This window comes from Benincasa hispida, chromosome 1 (genome assembly GCF_009727055.1).
Source record: "Benincasa hispida cultivar B227 chromosome 1, ASM972705v1, whole genome shotgun sequence".
Classification (NCBI taxonomy): Eukaryota; Viridiplantae; Streptophyta; class Magnoliopsida; order Cucurbitales; family Cucurbitaceae; genus Benincasa; species Benincasa hispida.
In genome coordinates, this window is record NC_052349.1 from 462,514 (window position 1) to 471,356 (window position 8,843).

At 36.5% G+C, this 8,843-nt stretch overlaps 1 non-coding gene across 1 annotated transcript; it reads left to right on the top strand.

The window, feature by feature from the left end:
* Positions 1 to 4,774: 4,774 nt before the first annotated feature.
* On the top strand, positions 4,775 to 4,881 carry LOC120070482. The gene has a single exon (XR_005479976.1). It is a non-coding gene; the product is annotated as a small nucleolar RNA R71 (small nucleolar RNA).
* Positions 4,882 to 8,843: the final 3,962 nt, after the last annotated feature.

Here is an 8,843-nt window from a genome sequence, read left to right on the forward strand (position 1 = left end):
AGTGGCCCCACCAGAAGGGAGTTTTGATCAAACGCACCAAGAACCTACTTATATAGATCAAGACATCCCTTGTTCCCTTCCTTCGCCCTCACCAAGTCTAATTCCTAATTTTGTGCCTCATCCAACCATCTTTGTACCAACTGGGTTAGGATCGAGCAACGTCGTAAATTTTGAAGACCTAGTTGGAAGAAGTGAAGAACCAACACCACCTCAACACAACACTGACCAAGAAGAGTTAAAAACTTTCATTAGTGATCAGCTCAGACCATTGGTCGTGTCCATCGAAGGTCTTCAGCAACAAAACCGGGTTCTAAGAGATTACTTAAGGCAGCAAACAAGACAGATGCAAGACCAATTCATTTATACAACGCAGTACATCAATCAGGTCTTGGTTGGAATGTTTTCCTTGCCTCCATTGCCTGCCCATCTTAGAAACCCCTTGCGCTTTCTGAATGAAGACCCTAGAGAAGAATGCAGGGATGACGCGCCTGCACAATGAAGTTTTGGGGTGTTGGGTTATTTTTATATTTTGACTTATTTGATCGTTTGTATTAGGTTGACTAACTTGTTTATTCTATGTTATTCCATGAAAATGAATGAGAAATTTATATCATTTTGTTCACTGCATTTGACCTTAACATACTTATTTTTGTTCTTTAGATATTTTCTAAGTCTTGTGCCTTACCTTACCTCAATAATATCAACAATATGAAATCTATAAGTATAGAGTAGGCGTTGGGAAAATTAATAAAGCCGAATTTCTCTGAAAAGTTAGGAAAATTAATAAAGCCGGATTTCTCTTAAAAGACTACATGTTTCCTTTCTAACGCATGCAAGCTCTAAATCAAAACTCCTTTCGAATTCTCAAAGCCTTTTTGAAATTTTGTTTCTCTTTTAGTAATGAGGATTTAGCTCATCTCCAAATTTGGGGATGAGGGAAATCCGAGTTAAGACGCATCAAACGAGTACATAAAAAAGAAAGGGAACAAAAATAAGAAAAATGTTAAACGCAACTCCTCTGTCATTACTTTAAAAGAAAAACCTCAAAGTGACATGAGTTAAAAAGTTGGAACAGGCACTTAGCCGTAGTTGGATGCTCGCATGACACCTGTGGGGGCAAGCCGAAACGAAGTTAAGTCTCCTAGACCAATGCATCCCATAGAACTCCTGTATCTAGTCTGAAGAAATTGTATCTTGAAACGCATGAATATTAGACATGAGTTTAGTTGTGAAGGGTTCTCACCCATAGTTGGATGCTCGCATAACACCCATGGGGGTAAGCCAAAAAGAAAGTGGGATACCTGGAACAATGCATGGGTAATTGAAAATTCATAATTTTTTTTCTTTTTATCCGGTATTTATCTTAAAAAGAGCATCTAATGCATTGCTGGTTTAGAAAAAAAGGGGAATGTTTTGAGAAACGAAAGGAGTTGTTGATAAAAGGCCTGCTGTATTTGAAACTAAACATTATTCCTTTTAGAAAAGAGTCAAGCTGCATTACATCTTCCAAACTCTTGTCTCAAGCTTATGACTGAATATGATAAGAGGCAAACTTTGCACACTTAAGACAAAGGAGATAACAAAGAATTATTTTGGAATGCTTGAGGACAAGCATTGTTCAAATTTGGGGGTGGTGATAACTTGTAGAAATACAAGTTATTTTTGCTCTTAAGTTGGAACAACTAAGGTTTTTAATGATAAATTCTCCTCATTTTTAGAAGAAACGCATGGAATTACTCAAACATTAGCAAACTCATGCAAAAAAAGTTTTATTACTAAATACTGCGGCACTAACGTATTGTATTGCAGGATTTTAACAAGAAGTTAACGCATCATTAAGAAGTGTCACAGGAAAAAGTTCTAATGCATGAGCTATGCGTCGGAGGGAATTCAACGCATAGAAGATTCATTGATCCAGGCTGATTGTGTCACATCACCACTTGCAAGTATGGGCACCTGCAGTAAGCGGCGTCTGAAAAGCTTCTGAGTGTCAGGCGGCTGACCAGGGCATGGACTTTAATGTTGCCCATCATCAAGCTAGAGATGACCAACGCCTATAAATAGATAAAGTCCCTCCAAAGTTCGAAGTACATACACAGACATTTTTCAAGATTCTCACTCTCATATTAGCGTAGTCATAGTTTTAGTTCTTTAGAAGCTGTGCTGTGGTGCCAAGATGATTAGAAGGGTTGAGAACCACCATCATTGCCGGTCAGGGAGTGGAGGAAGCCAATCTTGAGAAAGACACTTCGTCCAACTCCTATACAAGTGATTGTACACAACTAAGATTGAGCTAAAGAGATACAAGAGATTGTACTCTGTGGCTTGACTCAGTTCCTTTCATCTCATTTATCGCTTTCATTTCATTTGATTAAATATTGCTTTTGTAAAGGCAATCTGCTTCTTTATAAAATTCACATATTTGATCCATCACACTTTGCCATTGTTGTTTCTTGTTTATGTTGAATGCATTTATACTTTATGCAAAACTTCATTTCAAAGGCTTAAGCCGACTTGATCAATTGGTAAAAGCATCCTTAGCTTAGATTATTCGAAAGAACAGATAAGCCAACATCGAGTAGAACGCCTAGTATATCTAGAGATAGACTTACTGGTATTTATTGCATTCTGTGTTAGATGCATGCATCCTAGAGATAGGTTTTGTATGTTATTCGCATTGAGAAGTGTTTAATAAAGTCTAACGCATAAACAAAGATAAGCAAATCATCCCATTTCATCCACATCACACTCTGGTTTGTGTACATTCATCTTAGATCGACGCATACCACTTACATTAAAATCCATTTTCACATGATCCATCACTCACTACTCAACTCTTTTGTATCTTCTGGCACAAGCATAACACTTTAGTTTAAATAACACATTTCTCTTCATACATTTAGGAAACCCCTACAATAGCTACAATGCAAGGTCTGCATTAGTTTAACTGAATCCCTGAGTTCGACCCTGGACTTACCAGGAACCTAAATTAGATTTAAACTTGGGTCTGGTTTAGGAAAACTTGAACGTCAATAGGAGTGTTATGCGTTCTGTTGCATATCTTTAACGCACCAACGCATTACAATTACATAAACGCATCAAAACATCAACGCATCACTTATACTTAGAACTTCTTTTTCCAATTTATTTTATACAATACACTCCTAGCGTGAATCACGATAGCAACAAACACATCTCTCTATCTCTTTCCGTACATCCATAACCCATTTTCTCCATGATGTGTTCTTAATCCTCTGGGTAAATAGCAAGAATTAAGCAAGTGAGTTAATTTGTGTTAAGGAAACAATTAAGTTTAGCTAAAGCATGCTCGACGGCATCTTCACCTATGAGAGCAGAAGTGAAGATATTATTCCGCCTATCAAGAAAAGGTTGAAAGAATGCGTTAACTAAAGCGAGAAGTAGTTCCAGAGATGGAAACAACTTTGCGTTCATCACGTGCATCCCTGTTTCACCATAGAGATATGGGAACGCGGCCGATCATCTAGAGGTGTACACCAAGGGAAAGCGGAACCTTAGTTGCATCTTTAACGCAATTGACAAACTTGCGATGTTTCTACTTTTTACTCTTTCTCTTTCTGCTTCATTCATAAAGACTTGCCATCGTATACATCGATTCTTTTACAACTTCACAATCAATTCTCGACCTCAGTATCATGTATCATGTATCTTGTATCGTGTATCATATTAGTTTAGGATTTATTTTATTAACGCGTTTTTACTTTCACTACAATTTACATTTCTGTATAAATCAACATTCTTTATTCATTATTAAAATCCGGTTGCATGTATCACTGAAGTAACGCATTAACGAAAGCAATCCCTGTGTTCGACCTTGGATCATTATGAGAAACTTGCGTTGGAATTATACTTGGTTTCAGCGCAAGGAAACTTGTGACACGCACTACTCCATCGCATACTACGAGCATATCATTAACAACGCATATATTTAGACGTAGTATCACATAAATAAAAATGTCTTTATCACAAAATGAACTTAAGCGTAATTAGAGCATTCATTCATTCATCAGTGCATCAGATAGACAACATTACATATCGTATCTTAACAAGTTTATGGCAGTATGAGCTTGTATCATTCATATTCATCATTGTCTATATGCATAAAGATAAAGGCATCCGTTTTTATGTCATCAAGTTTATGGCGCCGTTGCCGGGGACATGAGCTTATAGCACATTATCTATCATCACAGTGCATGTATAACAAGGAATTAGTTTTTATGTCATCAGCGGTCCCTCTCTCTGAGCCACAGGCTGACTGCCTTGCTGTTGGTTGTTCTTCCAAGAAAAATTAAGGCAATTTTGCCACCCCGATATGTAAGTGTTTGAAAAAGGATTGTTTTTGACAAAGTAAACTGATTAAGGATTTCGTGGGCATTCCTCAAAAGAATGTGATTCTTCACATAAGACACAGCTGGTGCTTGTTTGCTCTATCACATTGACTTGCCCATTTCTAGCTCCTGAATTATTTATTGCGATGCCTTGAAACAAGTTTATCATCGCATTCATCTTATTTTGTAATGATGTGATGGCACCATTACTCGAATTACCTTCTCTGAGCTTCGTTCTTTGATTGCTTTCTTGCCAATCTTCGTGGTTTTTTTAGATGCAATCAAGAATATTCTTTGCTTCATCATATGTTTTGTCCAGAAGACCTCCTGTTGTTGTCGCATTGGCAGCTGTCTGCGATGCAGAGTTGAGTCCATGATAGAAAATCTCCATTTGGAGGCAATCTGGTAATCCATTGTGTGGGTAGTCGCATATTAGTCTCTTGAATCTCGCCCATGTGTCACTGAGTGATTCATCTTTTTCTTGTTCAAAATTGGTGATCAATTTCCTCCTTCTGGCATTTTTTATGGGAGGGAAATACTTCTTCATAAATTTCTCCACAACTTGTTCCTATGACGTTATCTCTCCTGGTTCGAGAGAGTATGTCCATTCTCTTGCTTTATTGCATAGTGAAAATGGAAATAACGTGAGTCGAACCTCTTATGGGGAAATATTAGGGAACACAAAAGTGTTGCAGATTTCAATGAAGCTTCGTAAATGGGTGTGCGGATCTTCACCACGCCGACCTCCGAACTGTCCTGCTGTTTGTATCATTTGTAACATTACTGGCTTCATCTCGAACCTTGATCCATCCAATGTTGGTCTCATGATTCCTGGGGAGAAGTCATACAAGTTTTGTGACGCATAGTCCTGGATGAGTCTATTGCGATCATTTGCCAGTAGGATGGGATTTTCCATCATGTTGTTTTCATTCGTTACTCATTCTTCAGGTTGTTCAGCCATTCTACGAACTCTTCCTTGCCGTTTACGTCTTTTTTTCTGCCTTTTGCACAAATTTCTTTCAATCTCTAGGTCGTACTTGAGGTCAGGAGTATTTCCTTCGCTCATACGACTCTTGCTTCTTACTTCATAGGTGGAATGGCAATACTCCAAAGGTCGAAAGCTGCAAAAATCAAAGAGGTTTGATGTTAGCGCAATCTATATCGTAATCCTCGACAACGGCGCCAAAAATTTGATGCGTTGATTTATCATGCGATGAAAGGATGTGTGGATGCGATGATCATGCAGGTTTTCCTAACAAAGCCCAAGTATAAGCCTTCTTAGGGTCCTAGTAAGTCCAGCTTCGAACGCAGGGATTACTAAATAGATTTACGATAGACTCTCTAATCTTATTGCGATGGTGATTAAGAAGTAGATGGTGATTTAACTTTGATTTTCTAATGCGATGGAATTAAATACACAGCGATGAAAGGGTGGTGTTGTAACAAATATATGATAAAAGGGGTTAGAAGAGGTTTTGTTAGCATTTCTTAAGATATTGTACAAGTCATGCGATCATGCTAGACACAAATATTAAGCACTACATTTCTCAATGCATAATGACACTATGTCTAGGATGCATGCAATGTGTATGAAATGCGGCAGATAGAACTTATTTCTAAGTCTCTACCCTTGCTTATGCGATCTAGTCCGACTTTCTCAAGCCTAGATTCTATCTTTAGACTACTCTCTCAAGTACTCCAAATGATGAATGAAGCATACATAAGACAAGATGATCGCATAAAGTGCATAGCTTAAGTCATGCTAGCTAAGTACTTCTCAACCCATTCACAAATTTAGCTACTCATGTATAGTGTGAAGAGACTGGACATAATTGAAATGAAGTTTCCATTCTTGCAAATTAAGTATTTAAGTACAAAACGATAAATGGTGTAAGTACCAAGCCAGGTAAGCAATGTCTTGCTTCCTCTGGCATTTACACTACTCTTATCACTTCAATTCTTTCCCAAGTTGTAAACTCTTGCTCTCGCAAGGGTTTGGTATCTCTCCTCTGTGCTGTTTCCGATAGTCTCTCAACCTCTCCGAAAATCAATTTCTTCTCAAGAATTCTCTTCCCTTAGCTTTGCCTCGCCCCGGAATCTCCTTCTGGTTTGGTAGCATTGGGTATTTATAGACTTCCAGACAAAACAGTTCTTCTCACTAATGATTGCATGGATGGGCAATATTAATTTCAATACCCTGTTGCGCCATCTGATAGTCACCGGAAGTTTAATGTATTTGCAACAATATGGTCTTCAATGACCGTCAACTGAATTTCTGATTTGATCGTTATCGGCTTTACGTACCATCACATTTTATTCCATTAGGCCATCGCCTTTATGTAAGGTCATCACGTGATCATCTTTGAGGTACCCTTGGATCGCAAACTCAAAACGCGCTATCGCATTGTTCCCTGCACAGAATAACTCCGTTTAACTGCTTTTATGTGTTGAGAGTTAGCGATCGCAATTTTTCTTTTAGTTTAGCGCATTCAATCGTAATATTACCTATTCACCATCGCTTTCTCCCATAGTTTTAATAATTTGAGCTTTAATAACTTGTATTTCTACCAGGTATCAAATACAATCCAAAATGCCAGAAATCCTTTGCCATTCTCCATTGACTAGGTGTTGCAATGATGAGAAGATAATAATGAAGAAAAGTAGAGGAAATGTAGGGAGAAGAGGAAAATTGGATTTAAAGTTTATTTAATTTTAGTTCTGATTTTTAATTGTTCAAATTTTGTTTTTGTTCTTAAGCTCAAATGTTAAAAACTCCATCAAGTCTAATTTATCGTCAAATATTTGTGTTGCAAATGAGTTCTTCTTTGTTGAAGTAAAAAAAATTCACAAATGGTCGTCTTTTAAAAGCTTATGCAGGTCAGCAAGCTTTCAATAATGTGATGAAGGTTCATGGATATTTCATGCCCGTGTTGTGGACAGATTTCTAGTGCTAAAGCAAGAAAAGTACACCAAGTTTATGATCCAAAAAGTCATGGGTAGATTCTCTTCCTTTCTTTGAAGCATTTGGTCAAGTTGTCAATTTCAATACTCTCTTACAGAGGTTCTTGATATAGTTAGTTCATCATATACCTTATATTCAATTGTTTCTTGTATTATAGACATACTTTCTCCTCTTGATAGTAAAGTAAATAAAGCTTTATTTTTCCTTTTGATTGTAAATTATTCTTGTTTTCTTTCCCATGTGCTTTTATGCTAACTACTGATGGATTTAATGATTTTTTTTTAAAAAAGTACCTAGGAATTTGAATCCCTCTTATTATGGTGTTCTCGAGCTGTATCTACTTACTGATTCAACTTATATGAGTTGTATCTATTTAACTTATGTGATCAGTCAAAAGATATTAGGACTATTATATCTTGTAATGAGAATACTGAGTTGAAGTTCTTCTATTACTTACTCCTGTAAAGTAGATTGATTTTGGTTCTTTTTTTAAAAAAAATGGAATTTAATAGGTAGTTGCTTATTCCTAGTTGCTTTTGGCTACTAATGTCGAGTGCTTCCACTAAAGTAGGTTTTATTTTTTTTTTATATGTTTATATGTGAAGTGCCTTTGATTTGTTTCCTATTTAAGTAGCCTTCTTTAATCCCTTGCATTCAACATTTATAATCTCAGAGGATGTTCAAATTTTTATGTGTTGAATTGAACATTAGCATTTAAAGTGAATCCACTTTGATTTCTCTGTTGAAAGTAGAATTGAATGATAGTTATTGCCTTGTTGGTTCCTAATTGGTATCAGCTGACACAAACAACTTATACTATTATTGGACTTTTCTGAATGTTATGTAGTTTAAATGTAATGAACCTTTGAAACGATACCTACTTAAGCAGCTCTCTTCACATTACATCTAGGCTTCGACTAGAGTCTTAGAGGATATCTAGAGTTATTATACGGTGTTGTACTGCTGTGAGCTTTTAGCATTTAAGGTCATCTATAACTGGTAAGGTATTGTTTGTATAAATGGTAATGACTTTATCATAAAAACCCCTTTGGACATTGATCAACTTTTAATTTTCAGTTGTAATCCATTTACTTACTTGTGGGATTGACATATCACTTTGCAACAAATGTTGTGTATCTTCATGAACAGGAGGATAGTGAGAAAAATGGCAAGGTTTCATCTGTGGGATGTTTCTACATTTTCAAGTATACATGATGGATTCAACTGTGAATGTGAAATGTTAATGCTAAATATTTTAGTCATTAGACCATCTATGCATAATTAGCAAATTGTTCTTTTCAAATTTATTTTATGGTCGGATATTATGGTTTGATTGGATGTTCTGTCAAGAGTTCAGAAGTTTGCTCTCTTGTAATGGTTAATTAATATGCATGGTAGTGCAGTTACCTTTAGACTTGTGAGGTTTCAGAAATAAAATGTTGGAACACATATATTCGCTGTTTATGGTATATGTTGTTGATTAGTTGGTCCTTTCTTTGAACTTACTATCTAAA